The 16,499-nt window shown below is 36.5% G+C and overlaps 1 protein-coding gene across 7 annotated transcripts in view; it reads left to right on the plus strand.

The window, feature by feature from the left end:
• ITPRID1 (ITPR interacting domain containing 1) overlaps positions 1-16,499 on the plus strand; it is a 134,279-nt gene that overhangs the window by 12,496 nt on the left and 105,284 nt on the right. The window contains exon 1 of one of the 7 annotated variants that reach the window (XM_079149863.1): positions 1,729-5,450. The exons of the other annotated variants lie outside the window; for them this stretch is intronic. The gene's annotated coding sequence lies outside the window, so the exon portion shown is untranslated. Of the gene's footprint in view, positions 1-1,728; positions 5,451-16,499 lie in introns of those variants that run through there. 7 annotated transcript variants of the gene reach the window in all.

Below are 16,499 nucleotides of genomic sequence, written 5' to 3' on the forward strand. Positions count from 1 at the left end.
CATGGACACAGAACAGCTGCACTAAATCTTCCATTTCCCTCCTATTTTAAAAATGAGAAAGATTCTGATATCTCTGAAATAATATGGTCTCTTTCCCTAAAATAACCATTCAGGAAGTGTACAGGATTGATATGTCCTTTTTTGGAGCTCAGAGCATGAATTTGGGAGTAAGAAAGACCTGGTTTAGGATCACATAGGCCCAGTCACACTAATTCTATGCTTTAGGATAAACTGTGTAACATATGTGAAGCTCAATTTCAACATCTAAAAAATGGGATCATAATAACTCCCACCTAAATTTCTTGGGAGAGTTGAGTAAGAGTATGGTTATAAAACTTCCAATGTGGAGCCTGGCCATCACTGGCATCATTCATTGTCTTATTTTTCTCACCTCTATTGACAACAGAATTTCTATATGAGAAGGACTCAGTTGAAACCAGAGTCTGTAGACCTTTGAAGCTGTGTTGATAGAATTATTTAGAAAGGAAACTTCACTTCTGTTTGGCTGAGTAAAGAAAATGGGTCTGATGGAACTCCTAGAGAGGCTGATTTTCTTTCTCCACCCCGAGGTCACTGAAACCACACCACCAGCATTATCCATGTCATGATTATAGGAGAGCTTTCTAAGGTAGAAGAGGAAAGCATAGTTTGACTCTTCCAGCTTAATCACCATATCTTTTGAATGTGAAATAACAGGATAGAGAGTGTAAGAGAACAATGCCTAGAGGTAAAACTGGTCTGAATTCAATCAGGAGAAAGGATGCACTAACCAGTGTTGGGGTCTTTAGCCCCCTTGCTCTTCTCGACCAGCACAAGGGAAGGGAGCACTCCCCAACAAGGCCAGAAGGGGCCGACTGACCCCCACACCCAGCCCTCAGGACAGAGGACAATCAGATGTGTCAGGGAGACCAGTCACAGTAGGAACGCGTTTATTGAGGAAATCACATAGCTTTTAGGTAGGTGGAGGCTAGGTGGGAACCAATCAGCTTAAAGGTCAGCAAGGCACGGGGTTCACACAGGTTGAGAGTACCATAGGACTATATGGCAAGCACGAGCTGATCACGTTCGCGGAACTGTTGTTAACCAATCCCTGATAGTGGTCCGATTTATTGTCATTAACTTTTGAAACCGCCTTTGAGGCCTTGATCTTGCTTACCCACCAGGAAGTAGGGTGTCAGCCTGAGTTAGTTAACGTGTCATTAGTCCCAACAAACCAGAAACCAGGATTCTGAAATGCTGCAGTTGGGCTTCCTATATCAGAGTTACTTGGAGAGAATTTGATAAAAATATGGTTTTTCTCATCACATTCCATACCTACTGACTAAAAAGGATATGAGATTCCCATGAAACTACAGGTTTGGGGGCACTTGAACCAAAAGTCTCAATCTTCTGTTCTCTCAGTTATATTGCTATCATGGAAATGGATTACTTTCCTCTGATAGTCTGAACCCATTTGGGATTTCAATCATACAACTAAATTTATGCTAGGCTTATCAGAAACCTGATGCCTACAATTTGGCTTCTCATGTCAATCAGAAGTTTCATTTCTCCATGGATCATAGCTCTGTTTCTCCTTCTGACAGTCTTAATTCTTCCCCTCATCTTGTTTTCCATGGGGGTCTAGAACCTTCTCTCACTCCAAATTCCTTCCTGTAGTGAACTCTTTGTTCACTTTGGTTTTAAGTATAAGCTATCGTGTGGCTGGAAATGCAGGGTGGCCCACATTTCATTACTGAATTCCAGAACCATGTATCTAGACTGCCTACTGATTCTTCCCCTCAATGTTTCTATAGGAACCCCAAATTTTACATTTCAAAGCCAAACTTTCTAGATCTTTCCATAAATTTATGTCTCCTTCTCTAATCCCTGCCTGATAAATGAAATTATACTGACAATAAGTTGGAAACCTAAGAACAATCTTTGACTACTAACCCCCCCACATAGATCAGTCAGAAAGATCTGCTTCTATTTCCTCCCACATAGTTGTCAAGTAACTCACTTCTCTAGATCTCTGGTCCTTGGTTTCCATCACCATTCTATCTCGCCTGGTCTCCAGCTACCTCTGTTTGGTCTTGTTGCTTCCGTTCATTCCATTCTCCACTCTGAAACAAGACCTTTTTTAGAATAAAAGTCTAGTAATGTCACTTCCAATAATTCTAAAAATGTCTGCCTTCAAGCACTTTCTGGAATGCAGAGTCCAAGTATGTTCTGGAACTGCTTCCCTATTCAGTTATATTACTTGACACTGGCCTTTCATACGTCCTGCAGTGTCCATGCCAAGGTCATTGCCATTCTTCAAGTGGACAATGTTCTCTTTTGCACAAGCTACTTCCTCTCCCTGGGTCAACTGCTCCCTGCTCAACACAGAGGATGGGGCATACACTTACTTATTCATACCTTATGAAGGTTTCCCCAGACAGAGTAAACTCAGTTAATGGAGAAGATATTAAAACTGCCTCTTCCTTCCTTCTGGTGTCCCATGACAATCCTTTTCATGTATGATTTTGCTTTCCTGGTATAGGGGTTTGAACCCAGGGACATTTTATCACTGAATTACATCCCCAGTTCATTTTATTTCTTTGCATTTTGAAACAGATTCTCACTAAGTTGCTTAGGGTCTCATAAAATTGCTAAGGCTGGCCTCAAATTTGTAATCCTCCCACCTCAGTCTCCCAAGTTACTGGCATTACAGACATGTGCCACCATGCCCAGCAGGATAGTCCATTATTAATGGTAGCAATGTTATTCAGGGATTCTAGAACTCTTAACCCTAATATGTTAACAATTTCTTTTGTGACACTGTCAAGTGTCTTAACTCTTTGGAGTCTCACCTTCTCTAACCTTGCCATCCTATAATTCTATAGAATTACTGTGCAGATCCAGGGATCAAAGTTATAAGAATGATTGACTTAGTGAAAATATGCCCTACAAACTTGACTGCCTCTCTCATTTAGTTTATTACCCATTTCCCCACCTCCTTAACTGACTCTTATTCTTATTTAGGACCAAGTTTAGAATCCATGATTTCCAGGATACTTTGTCTAAGCCTTCAAAGCTAAGATGAGGGTCCTCTGTATGAGAAACCATAGAACTCTCCACTTTAAAAAAAAAAAAAAAAATAGCAACTGTATTGTCGTTTTGGGAATACTTATTCCTCCCTTACTTTAAATATCTCTTTGTCACTAAAGCTGCTATTTTTCTTTATGCTAGAGAACAGACATGAAAGGGAAGTACTCTATTTGGAAGCAATTTGTGAGAATGGCAGGGCTTTGGCTACGTATTGCCCTTTGTTCAACAGACTTAGATATATGTGGCACCATGACATATACATTTTCATGAACAAAGCTTTTGTTTTAATCCAGTGAGGCACAGTTTATTTTTCTGAGCTCACTGTGTCTCTGAAGACGAAACTGACTTTCCCAAGATCCACCTAGTAGGGACTGGGTTTGGACAGGGCCCTGTTCTCCTAATTTCTAATGCCACCTTAATGATTTGTGTACTACAATCTCTTGAAAAATAAGGTCCATAAATAAATACATGTATAACCAATGTGTAGTTTAAAAACGTGCAATCAAGGTGGTATGTGAATGTCCGTGGGTGCGATTACATGCACATTTTTCATCAAAAAGATCAATTCTATTAAAATCTTCTGGAATGAAGTTGTCAAAATAGGGATTTCATTTTGCAAGTGTACTTCTGGACGTGACATTTGAACTAGATTTATACTTTGCCAATTACCCATTTTACAAGGTCAACACATCCTGGTGGGTGCTGTAATGAAGTTGTGATCTTCTGGGGACTGTATGATGCCACAGGAGGAAAAGGAGGCTACTGTGCAATCCGGGACCTTGAGACACATCTGAAGTCTAGAAGGGCAGAGTTGCAGCCGCCAGTAGTGAAAGCAGGAAGTGTGAAGAGACAAAGGAGGACTGGGGTTTAGTTCTTGGGTAGAGCACTTGTCCAGCCTGCACAGGCCCTGGGTCCATCCCCAGCCCCCTCCTTCCACCCCCAAAATAAGGAAGTGGGGGGTTGGGGGTAGGCTGGGGGCAGGGCAAGGGAAATCTCCCAGGATAGGCTGAGGGCCAGTTTATAGGACTGGGAGGAAGGAATGCAAATCCTGCTTGGTCCTACTGGCAGCCCTGCAGAGGGACCTCAGGAGGGAGAGAAAAGAATTGATGAGGCACTCTCCATCACATTCCTCTGCTCTTCAACCTTAGCACTTTCATTTTAATTTGTCTGGGGATTGGGGTTTCTCTTTGTCTGAAGTTAAATATAATTTGAATTGCACCGTCTTTTCTATCATTTCGAACTCTTGTTAATCCAGCTCATCAAAATAAAGAGTATTGTTGGAATGTATGACTCAAGAATAGAATTATTTTAGGTAGTCCTTAGCATTATGTCATTTATAAAAATGTATGCCGAATGTGACTATAAAATTTAATTTAAAAAAATGAAGTTGGTCATTTCAATTTCAAAATAGCAATAGAGTCGCTGTTACTTTTTTAAAGTAGAGAGTTCTGTGGGTTCTCATAGGGAGGACCCTCATCTTAACTTTGAAGGCTTAGAAAAAGAATCCTGGAAATTATGAATTCTAAACTTGGTTCTAAATAAGAATAAGAGTCAGTCAAGGAAGTGTTTATTTACCACTGGAGTAAGTGTTGGAGTGAATTTATTGACGTGAAATTCTCTCATCTTGCGACACAAAGACCTCAAAGACACTGAAGTTCCATGGAGGGTGAGAATGACTGATGGCCCTTCAAGTTCCACCCCTTTCTGGGTTTGGGTGTACACATGCTTATGATCTGTTCCCTCCGAACTTTCCAGCTGAAGTTCCTGTGAATTGAATCTCTCAGCCCTGAATATCAAGTTTACTGCCCTTATTTCCAGAGATGGTTTGCAATGCAAATCACTGGATTGGTAACACACGGTGCCATAACCATGGTAACCAAATGAAGACAAGTTTGCTTTTCTTCCTCCGTGAAGTGCATTCCAGTCCTGCATTCAGACCTGAGCCACTGCCAGAAGGTTGAAGGGCTTTAAAGGAATAGAAATAAAAACACAACTAAAACCATTGCATTTATTCCTCACGTGCTCTTTCTCTGAGTCCAGAACTTGTTACTAATAACTCCTGTCATTCCTAATGACTTTTTCACTGCGTTCTCTTTTTTTTCCCCCTCTTGCAGAGGGGAAGGTGGAGAGAAACACCATGTCTCTTTACCTTTAACTTGATCCTGGCTTTTTGCAAGTAAATTGTCCCCAGCTCTCTGTGAATTAACTTTGAAATAGGAGCGGATAGAAACTTGGGTCCCTGTTTTGTGGTCACCAGGACATTTTAGTTTTAGCACTGGTGAGACAGGAACCAGGAGCACGCCAAGACATTCCCAGACACATTTGAAAGCAACTACACCAAGTTACAAGGGCCACTTCTCTGCTGAGACTCCTTCATTCTGGTACAGTAACTCTTACGATTTGTTTCCTCCAGCCTGTGGGGGAGGGGACATTAGCTCTCCATTCTCATTTTCTCTCAGTTGGAATGAAAGGGCAGCTATGGATTCTTGTGAAACTTCTTTCCCTCCAACTGTGTGACTGGTTGACTCCCAGGAAGAAAAGCTATTAGCAGTAAGGTGAAGTGATCTAACTGTCACGGATTCAGGCCTGGATGACTTCAGTACCCCCATGACTGCCTGGGTGGTTGCCATTAGCATGGAAAGGTCTAAAACACAGGGGATGGGAATGCTCCAGGCTCAGAATCGTTAGGTTGTGTCCCTTTGGTACTGAACATCTTTTTGAGCAATGTATCTGAGGGGTGATAGAGAAATTGTATTTTGCCTTCCTTTTGAAACTACTCTTTGCATCTTGGATTGTTTTGTCTTTTTCACAGATTTTTTTTTTTTTCCTTTCCATCCTGAGGGAGGTCTGATTCGTTAGGATAATGCTAAAGAGTTGAACTCTTTCATTTTTAGCTAATCAGTGAATTCACTAAATATGAAGACTGAGCTTGATGTGCAGGAGCTATGTGGGATATTTTTGGTACACGTGGGACCCGCTATACAAGTAAAAATTTCCTTTCAACAGAGTGAAGAAAACTCATCAGGGATGGAGTTGCTAGATAAAATACAGGACATTCCGTTACATCCGAATTTTAGAAAACAACATTTTGTTTTGGTGTAAGTATGTCCCAAATAATGCAGGGACCATGCATATGCTAATTTTTTTAAAATTTGAAATTCAAATGTAACTGAGCACCTTATATTTTTATTTGCTAAATCAGGCAATTGAATTCGAGGGGAAAAAAATGAAGAAGTTTGTAAGAAAGTAAAAGAGCACTGTGAACTTTTTATTGTGATTTTCCACTGAAAATTCACCTAGTTGTCATTATCTTATTACATCGCACAGGAGAATGATTTAATACTGGAGTTCAACCCTTTAAAAAAGGAAGAAAGCAATCATCAAAATAATGGTAACAAGTTCAAACTGCCTTATAATGTTAACACATGAAAGTTTTTTGAGACAGTTTTCTAACTTGATATTAAAAATTATTAGAACCATGATTATATGTAGGAGTTAAAACTATTTGCCAGTTAAGAAACCAGAGAGCTGTCTGAATAGCCTTTTCAGAATTTCTCTACAGGTGTGCCCAGGAGGTGTCCAATGTGCTAGGAAACATTGAGCCCTTTGTTTCTTGGGCTGCCCCTTGGAGATGATCCTCTCTCAGAACCTAGAGGGAGTCCAAGGGGAATAGGGTATAGAGGTGCTCCGCAAGGCCAAAAAGCTGGAAAATGCTGACCAAAACACCAGAAATTAGTTTAGGCATAATTGGGAATCCTACCGAATTTCCATAGTCACAAGATGATCTCTATATATTACAAAGGTAGCTCAAACAAGTTGATAAATCTTAAGAAGGAAGGAAATAATACAGAAAAAATAAACATTACTTTTGGGAATTCAGAGTAGAAAAGAAAATATTTTCATGTATACATTTTTCTGGTTATGAAAATATTTCATGATCATGATAGAAGACTAAGAGATAAGGAGAAGTATGCAGAAATTCTGATTTTTTATTGTTATGGTTTCTTACCAATTTGGTGTGCAGGTTCCTGTTTTGAAAGTGCCCTTCAGCCAAATAAGCACTTTCCAGGAGAGTCCTGTTCAAGGGAAAGTTAGTGCAGGTGTGTTGGGAAGGTGATATACAATGAAGAAATGAAACCAAACTGCACTGAAGAGAAGACATTTTGCTTACAGGAGCCAAGAATTTGGGGTGTCCATGGGGGAATTATAGATCTGGAGGTAGCAGGAAGCTCTCCCAGCTGGTGGAGACACAGAGAGAGGGGAGAGAGAAAAGTCAGAGGCATATATGAAGAGGACCTATAGGACAGTGTCTTTGTGGATGTTATCTCTTGGGTTTTGGTGGGGGTGGTGGATGGAATGGGCTAGTTTAAAGAAGGGATGCATGAAAAAGGGAACTTACATACTCGACTCCGGTGCTTATTATTATGCTTCATTTGCATATTGTGGGGTTTGGTTCCCTGGGATGAGAAACAAATTTTATTACAGAAACAACCACAGGTGAGGAGAAGTTTTATCTAAACCAAAGGTGAAGAGGTATGACTGCATTTCAAACTTATGCCAGGTCAAAAAAATGGATGCCATTTTTTTGTGGTAAACAATTCTTTTTTTTTTTTTTTTTTAATTTTAATTTGTTCTCTTTAACTATACATGATAGTAGAATGTATTTTGACACATCATACATACATGGAGTATAACTTCCCGTTCTTGTGCTGTGATGTGGAGTTACACTGGTTATGTATTCACAAATAAACACAGGAAAATTATGTCCTATTCATTCTACTGTCTTTCCTATTCCTGTCCTCCCTCCTTTCCCTTCATTTCCTTTAGTCTAATTGAATGAACTTCTATTCTTCCCTCCCCCTACCCTTATTTTGTGTTAGCATCTGCATAACATAGAGAACATGCCTTTGTATTTTGTGATTGGCTTACTTCACTTAGCATGATAGTCTCCAGTTCCACCCATTTACCAGCAAATGCCATAATTTCACTCTTCTTTATGACTGAGAAATATTCCATTGTGCATATATATCACACTTTCTTTATCTGTTGAAGGCACCTAGGTTGGATTCCATGGCTTAGATATTGTGAATTGTGCTGCTATAAACATTGATGTGGCCATATCACTATAGTATGCTGATTTTAAGTCCTTTGGATATATACTAAGGAGTGGGATAACTGGGTGAAATAGTGGTTCCATTCAAGTTTTCCAAGGAATCTCCATACTGTTTTCCAGAATGGTTGCACCAGTTTGCAGTCCCACCTGCAATGGATGAGTGCACCTTTTTCCTCACATCCTCACAGACATTTATTGTTACTTGTATTCTTGATAATTGCCATTCTGACTGGCGTGAGATGAAATCTCATTTGCATTTCTCTAATTGCTAGTGATGTTGAACATTTTTTCATATTTTGTTGACTGTTCAGAAGAGAAGTGCCTGCTCAGTTCCTTTGCCCATTTATTGATTGGGTCATTTGTTTCTTGGTGTTGAGTTTTGTTTTAGTTCTCTATATAATCCTGGATACTAATGCTCTATCCAAGGTGCAGGTGGTAAAGATCTTCTCCCATTCTATAGGCTCTCTCTTCATGTTCTCAATTGTTAAATCTTTAATAAGAAGGAAATTACCATCATCCCAATCTACCAAGAGAGGTTCCTAATTGACATTTTGAACAAATTCCTTTCCATTTTGAGACACTATTATTATATATATATGTATATATATATATATAAAATTTTATAATGTGAATTTTTTTACTCCATTGCATGTGTATTTATCACATTATAAACATTTTCTGATGCCATTAAAGTTTATGGGAATAGCAGGATTGATATTGAATATTTGAATATTTAGGATAATTCTGCATCATCTACTAGAAAGATTTTTGTTTGCCCTGTTTTCTGTGAGTAAGGACAGTATTATTTTGTCTTATTTCTTTTCCTGCTTTATTGAACTGACTTGGTCACCCCGAACAAGCTCGAATGGAAGTAGCGAGAACAGACTACCACTGCCTTATCTGCAGATCAAGGGGAACAGGCTCAGGCTTGCACTACTAGGCATGAAATTTGCTTTCGGTTTGAGGAAGTTCACTTCTATTCCTAATTAAGGTTTTTGATCATGAATAGATATCAATTTTCTCAAATACCTTTTTTGCCTCTGGTAAATGATCATATGGGTTTTCTCTTTTATCCTCTTAGTGCAATGAATTATGTGATCTCATTTTTGTTTTAAGTGTTAATTTTTTTAAAAAAATAATTTATTTATTTTGACTCATCATAAACAAATGGGGTACAACTTGTTTCTCTGGTTGTACATGAAGTAGAGTCATACCATGTGCTTAATTCTTTATTGAAAAATAAATGTCAGGGCAGCAAGAGTGAAGGAAAGCAAAACAAGGAGAAAGGGCTCAGAGCAAATATGAGGAGATGCTGTAGCAATCTGGCCAAGCAAGCCCAGCCCTGTGCAGAGATGTACTACTTATTCAGTCATTCAGAACATCTCTTGGTTGATATTTTGATAATAAGCCAATCTCATATTCCTGAGATAAACACCACTTGGTCCTGCTGTATTATCCATTTTACAAATTATTAGATTCATTTTCTAATATTTTGCTGGAGATTTTGCACTTATGTTTATTAAAGATATTGGTCTCTAATTTTGTTTTCTTATCAAGTACAAGACCTGGACTTAATTTGCTCTCCCCTCCCCATGTGGAAGGCGTCTCTCTACACAGAGCTGCGTTCTTCAATATAGCTTCTTTTTATTGTACTAAAAGCAGGCACTGTGGTCTCTCACCTGATCTCCTTAGTTCTGTGCAGTTGGTTTGATGTGTGGGGAGAGGATTGCCCAAGGACCTTGCTCCGCCTCCATTCTGCTGTGCCTTTCTGTGTTCTTGACGCATCTTCCCCAGGTGTGGGTGCACTGTCCTCATACAGAGGAATTGAGGAGAGTTCAGAAGGGTTCGTGGAACACTGGTGTAATCTCTTCCTTAAATGTTTGGTAAAACTCACCAACAAAGCGATCTGGTCCAAGACTTCTCTGTGAGAACATTTTAATTACAAATTCAATTTCTCTAATAGATATGAAGCTATTAAAATTTTTCCAGTTTTTCTTATCCTGGTTTTAGTCAGTTGAATGTTCCAAGATATTTTTCATTTTATCTATTTCGTCAAATGTATGGGCACGAAATTCATGATAGTACATATTTTTAATGTTTGTAGAATCTGTTCTGATGCCTACATCTTTTGGCAGTTTGATCACCTTTTTGAAAACTCTCTAAAGAACTACCAGTTGATTTTAAAATTTTTCTTTATTGTCTGTTTTCTATTTCATTGACCTTCGTGTTTGTTTTGTTATTTCCCTTTTTCTGCTCTTTGAATTTATTTTCTTTTCCTGTATTCCTAAGATAAATAATTAAATCATTAATATTCTAAATTTCTTCTTTTCAAATACATGCATTTTAAACTATAAAGGTTTGTGTCATTATGGTAACTTTTTGGCTGCATTCCACACATTTCGATTTTAGTTCAATTGTTTAATAATTTTCTCATGGCATTTTTTTTACCCCATTGGTAATTTAATATTGAAATATCAAGGAATTTTCTAGGCACATTATTGTTATGAGTTCCTAATTTATACTGTTTTTTGGGGTACCCGATATATATGATTTTGATCTTACTGTGTTTTATGGTCCAGAATATGGTCTATCTTGGAGAGTGTCTTAGGAACACCTAAGAATTTTTATTTTGTTGGGTAAAGTATTGGGTGGACCATTCCATGTTTGATAAAAATGACTGTTAGAAGTTGGCTCATAGCTTGTAAGTTCTTTCTGAATTTCTATTTGTGCTCCTAATTATTAAGGGAGGTATTAATTTCTAGCTCCCAATTGGATTTGTCTATTTCTTTAGTTCTATAATGTTCATTTCATGTCATTGGGACCTGTTTTAGTAGTTATATGTTCATCCAAGGTAGTGTTTTCTTGTTGATCTGAACTTTAGTTATGATAACATTTCCCTTCTTACCCTGTTTTGTGTCTTTGCCTAGAAACCTGTTTACCTGGTATTAGTGTAACAACATCAGCTTTCTCACATTTAGTGTTTGTATATTATATTTTTTCTGTTACTTTACTTTCAACCTCTATGTCTTTATTTTCAAAGTGTCACATTGTAAGCAACTTATAATTGGATCTTGCTTTTTATTTTCCCCAGTATGATCTATCTGACAATCTCCACCTTCTATTTGGGTGTTTGTTCCATTCATATTTAATGAAATTGTTTTGTTAAAAATATGCCATATTATTAGTTGCTAATTGTCCACCTGTCCCCCCTCTACCCTCCCCCCTACATACACACACATTGGTCCTTTCTGCCTTATTTGAGAAAAGGAGGATGAATTAAAATTTTTAAATCTATTTTATCATCTTTTTTTTACTTGGTTATGCTTCTTTAAAAATTATTTTTATGTTATTTGTTCAATGGTCTCTCCAAGGCAGCACAGTCCTCTGCCATGGTGGAAATGTTCCAATAAGCCCTGCACAATATGGTAGCCAACAGCTGTATACGTCTATTGAGGCATTTGAAATATGATTAGCACAACTTGGATTGAATGTTTAATTTTATTTAACATTAATTAATTTAAATTTAAATAGCCACATATGGGTAGTGGCTACTGTGTGGGCAGCACAGCTCTGGAGTTTACAGTATGTATCCAATCAAATTCTATCTTTAAGATACACAATTTCAAAATATAAAAAACATTATAGTCCAAATATTTTAAGCTATTTTATAATTTTGTTGTACAGATACATAAATCTCACAATACCTTACCTTGCAATATTTTGCTTTACTCAGTCTTTGAAGAAAATTTAAATGTACTTTTATCTATTGATAGTATTAGCAGACAGATAGAATAGGTATGTAATTAATATATTTTGTAATATGTGTGTGTGTGTGTGTAATAGTCCTATACATAATAGAAATAACCTTTAGTTTTCTCCTTAGATAATTTTTAACCTTTTCAAATCAACAATGTGAATCATTTTTCTTTCTGAACCAATTTTCCAATTGACCTATTTATTTTCAACCTGAAGATTTTCTTTAAGCATCATTTGTGTAGTAAAGACTGCTAAAGATGAAGTTTTCAGATTTTTTGTCTTAAAATATTTTATTTATCCTTCATTATTGAAGACCAGTTTAAAGGGTTATAAAACCACAGATTCATATGGATTTTTTGTTGGTTTGTTTGTTTGCTTGTTTCTCTGTCTTATCCCAGAATGGTAATTTTGTCTTTTTAGCTTCTTTTGCCTAGGATAGGAATTCATTCGGCATTCCTATTGTCCTTCCTCAGTAACGTGTCATTTTTTCCCCTCTAGATTCTTTAAGTTTTTTTCTCCTCATCTGTTAGTTTGATAACAATGTTTTTCAGGGTAGTGTTTCTGCCGGAGATTTACTGAGCTTCCTGGATTTGTAAGTTAGTGTCTGTCCTTAATTGAAAAGTACCCAGCCATTGTGTTCTGGAATATTCCTTCTGCCCTATTCTCTCTCTTTTCCTTCAGAGACATTGCTTACTCTTGTCATAAGTCACTTGTTATATACCCATAGATCTCAGATGTTATGTTCCATTTTTAAAATCTTTCTTTTCCCTCTGTATTTTCCCACTGTATTTGAATTTTGGTAATTTCTACTCTCCATCCTGAACTCGCTTATTTTTTCCTCTGCTATTCCAGTCTACTCCTCTACTCATCATCTCATCCTAAGAATTCTTCATTTCAGTTTCCTTCTTTTTTTTTTTGTTTTTACTTCTAGCATTCAACGTGGGTCTTTATGTCACCATTTTTCATCTTTTTGTTGAAATTATCTATAAACATCCCATCTTTTCCACTAAATTCTTTAGTATAGTCTTTATACCTATTTTACCATCTCTGAAAATCCCACCATTGGGCTACTTCTGAATCTAGTTCTATTGATTGTTTCCTCTCTTAATGATGGGTATTGTTTTCTTCTTCCTTTTGGTATCTTGTAATTTTTAAATTAAATTATAAATGTTGTATGTAAAACCAAAAAAAGAGTAGAAAATTAAGTAAATATATTTTAATGCTCTTTAAAGGGAATACCCAGCCACTTACACAGAGCATCGAGTCAGTTTAGTCAATAGTCGTGTTGTGTCTGAGATTTGTTGTTATTTTCAGTTAGTGTTACCTCATCATGGCCTTCAGATGATTGAAGGAAGGTGTCAGAATCCTCCCTTTAGCAGAGATTGGAATTTTCATGCTTACTGGGCTTGTCTCTGTCTGTCATTAGGCTCAAGCAGATTTCATACATCTATACCTCAGAGGTATTTCTCTTAGCTCTTCTCATGGCCATATGGAGCGGCTGCCTGTTAGTCCAAGTAAGTCCTGGTAAGCTAGGGCATTTTCTCCCAGTGATTCTGCACCACCAAGGGATGCCAGCAGCCCTTGCATGCCTGAGCCCTCTCCTGCCCCAGTCACAGCTGCTGCTGCTTCCTACTTACTGTAGTGCCTGGAGGATTCCTCTGGGGGTTCTGTCCTTCCCCAAATACTTCAGCAGGCCTGCATCCTCCAGCGGAGCTGGTCTCTTACCTTGTTCTCTGCCTTTCTTTTGAGTCATCATTAAAGGCGCTTAGAATAAAAATGTTGGTCAGCAGCTACTTTCAAAAAAAGTTTTTGTTTATTCTAATTTGTTGTACATGACAGTAGAATACATTTATACATGTTGATAGATCATACATAAATGGAGTGTAATCTCTCATTTTTCTGATTATACATACTGTAGAATCATATTAGTCATGCAGTCATACATGTCCATGAGGCAATAATGTCTGTTTCGCTCTACTATCATTCCTACTCCCATACCGTCACTCCCTTCTACCTAATATAAAGTAATTGTATTCTTCACTGTCCCTGACTCCTTATTGTGAATTAGCATCAGCATTATCAGAGAAAACATTCGGCCTTTGGTTTTTTTGAATTTGGCTTATTTCACTTAGCATGTTCTCTAACTCCATCCATTTACCAGCAAATGCCACAATTTCATTCTTCTTTAAAGCCAAGTAATATTTAATTATATCTATATAATTATATCTATAAAATATATGTGCCACATTTTCTTCATCCATTCATCTGTTGAAGGGCATCTAGGTTGGTTCCATATTTTAGCTATGGCAAATTGAGCTGCTATAAATGTTGATGTGGCTTCATCACTATAATATGCTGATTTTAGATCCTTTGGATATAAACCAAGGAGTAGGATAGCTGGGTCAAATGGTGGCTCCATTTCAAGTCTTCTGAGGACTCTCCATAGTGCTTTCCATAATGGTTGCACCATTTTGCATTCCCACCAGCCATGTGTGAGTGTGCCTTTTTCCCCACATCCTCACCAACATTTATTGTTGCTTGTATTCTTGATAATTGTCATTCTGTTTGGGGTGAGATGAAATCTTCAAGTAGTTCTGATTTGCATTTCTCTAATTTCTAGAGAAGTTGAACATTTTTTCATATATTTGTCTATTGATTGTATATCTTCTTCTGTGAAGTGTCTGTTCAGTTCCTTAGCCCATTTATTGATGGGGTTATTTTATTTTTAGTGTTAAATTTTTTGAGTTATTTATATATCCTAGAGACTAATGCTTTATCCGAGGTGATTTTTATACATCACCATTTATTCCATTTGCCTTTTTCTATTCGATTTTGTTTTTTCATACATCATATAACCTATTATGATGCTTTTTTCTATCAGTGTTTTGTTACTCCAAAGTTTTTATAAATGAATAAAGTCAAATTTAATAGTCATTTGCTTTAAATCATTTTGACTTTAAATCTTGATTAAAAAGACCTTTTCTATGCTAAGTTATACCCATACTACATTTCTCTTTTTGGTTGTTTGTTTTTTAGTTTATCTTATTATTTCATCTGGAATATTGTTTTTTTCAATACTGTGAGGCATAGATTTAAATACTTTTTTTCTCCTAAATGAGAATCTGCTTGTCCTAAGACAATTTATTAAGTAACTTACCCTTTAACATTGATTTAAAATTTTACCTTCCTTATATTTTTAGATCAACTTTGTCCTAATGCAGGTCTATTATTGATGATATCCCATGGAGGGATAATACTATACATCTTCTGAGTGTGAAGTAGATGCATGCTTATGTATATTTACCAAAAGCATTCATGATGCTTATTAAATGCAACATATTTGTATTCACTCCCTTTTTTTTCTACTTAATCCATCAAATTCTGGAAGCAATATATTAAAATCATTCATTATGGCTTAAATTTCCAATTTCTACTCTATTTCCTTCATTTTCTTTTGTTATATGCATTCAGAAGTTACATAGTAGATGCAAAAGTTCATTATCTATCTTTCATAATGTGGATACAGTCATGCACTGAATGATGACGTTCTGGTCCACAGTGGATTGCTTATACACCAGTGGTTCAGAAGATCATTTCATCTACAAATGCCACTGCTGAATCAGTTTGTATAAGTGCACTCTGACGTTCTCATAGAAACAAAGTCACCCGATGAGGTGTTTCTCAGAGTGCATCCCTGTCACTAAGCCACACATGATTGTATTCTGATAATCTGATAAATGTATTGGTAATTCTTAATAATTTTTACCTAGAATTCAGCTTTCTTTTAAATTAATGTTGTATTTTAAAAGCTGTGTTTTCTTTCTGGGGATACAGTTTTCTTCATTTTTAGCTTTCCTCTTTTTTTTTTTTTTTTTCTTAATAAGTCTATTTTTTGTAAATACTTACAGCTATACTTTAAAAAAAATTCCATCAGAGATTGTCTATCACTTAATATGTAAATTTAATTCATTTATATTCATTATTATTATAGACATATAAGGACTTATTGTTACCATCTTATTTTGTATTATGATACAATGTTGAGCCACACAAGGAATACTCACAATAATAAAAAAGACAAGAAGATAATATGAGCTTCATGTCACATAACTGAAAATTTAGGTAAAATAAGCAAACTCTTAGAAAAATACACCTTGCCAAAATCGATACAAATAAATAGAAAATCTGAATAGTGTTATAATTTAAAAAATTGAATCCATAACAACAAATTTTCCACAAAGGAAGAATCAGGCTCACCTCACTAATGAACACTTCCAAACATTTAAGAAATAAATTCTACAATCTTAAATTCATCCAAAGAATAGAAAAGAGGGAACATTTTTCAAAATAATTTATGAAGCTAATATGTCTTGCTACTAAAATTTTACAAGAACATTACAAGAAAGAACAAATAGTGGCCAATCTCCTTCACTAACGAGAAATAAAATATTTTTTAAAAAGCCCTAAGCAAAATATTAGCAAACTGAGCTCAGTGGAGATATAAAAATGATAGTACATCATGACCTAGTTAACTTTATTTTAGGATTGCAAGATTGGCATA

The sequence above is a fragment of the Sciurus vulgaris genome (genome assembly GCF_902686455.1).
Source record: "Sciurus vulgaris genome assembly, chromosome: 8".
Lineage (NCBI taxonomy): Eukaryota > Metazoa > Chordata > Mammalia > Rodentia > Sciuridae > Sciurus > Sciurus vulgaris.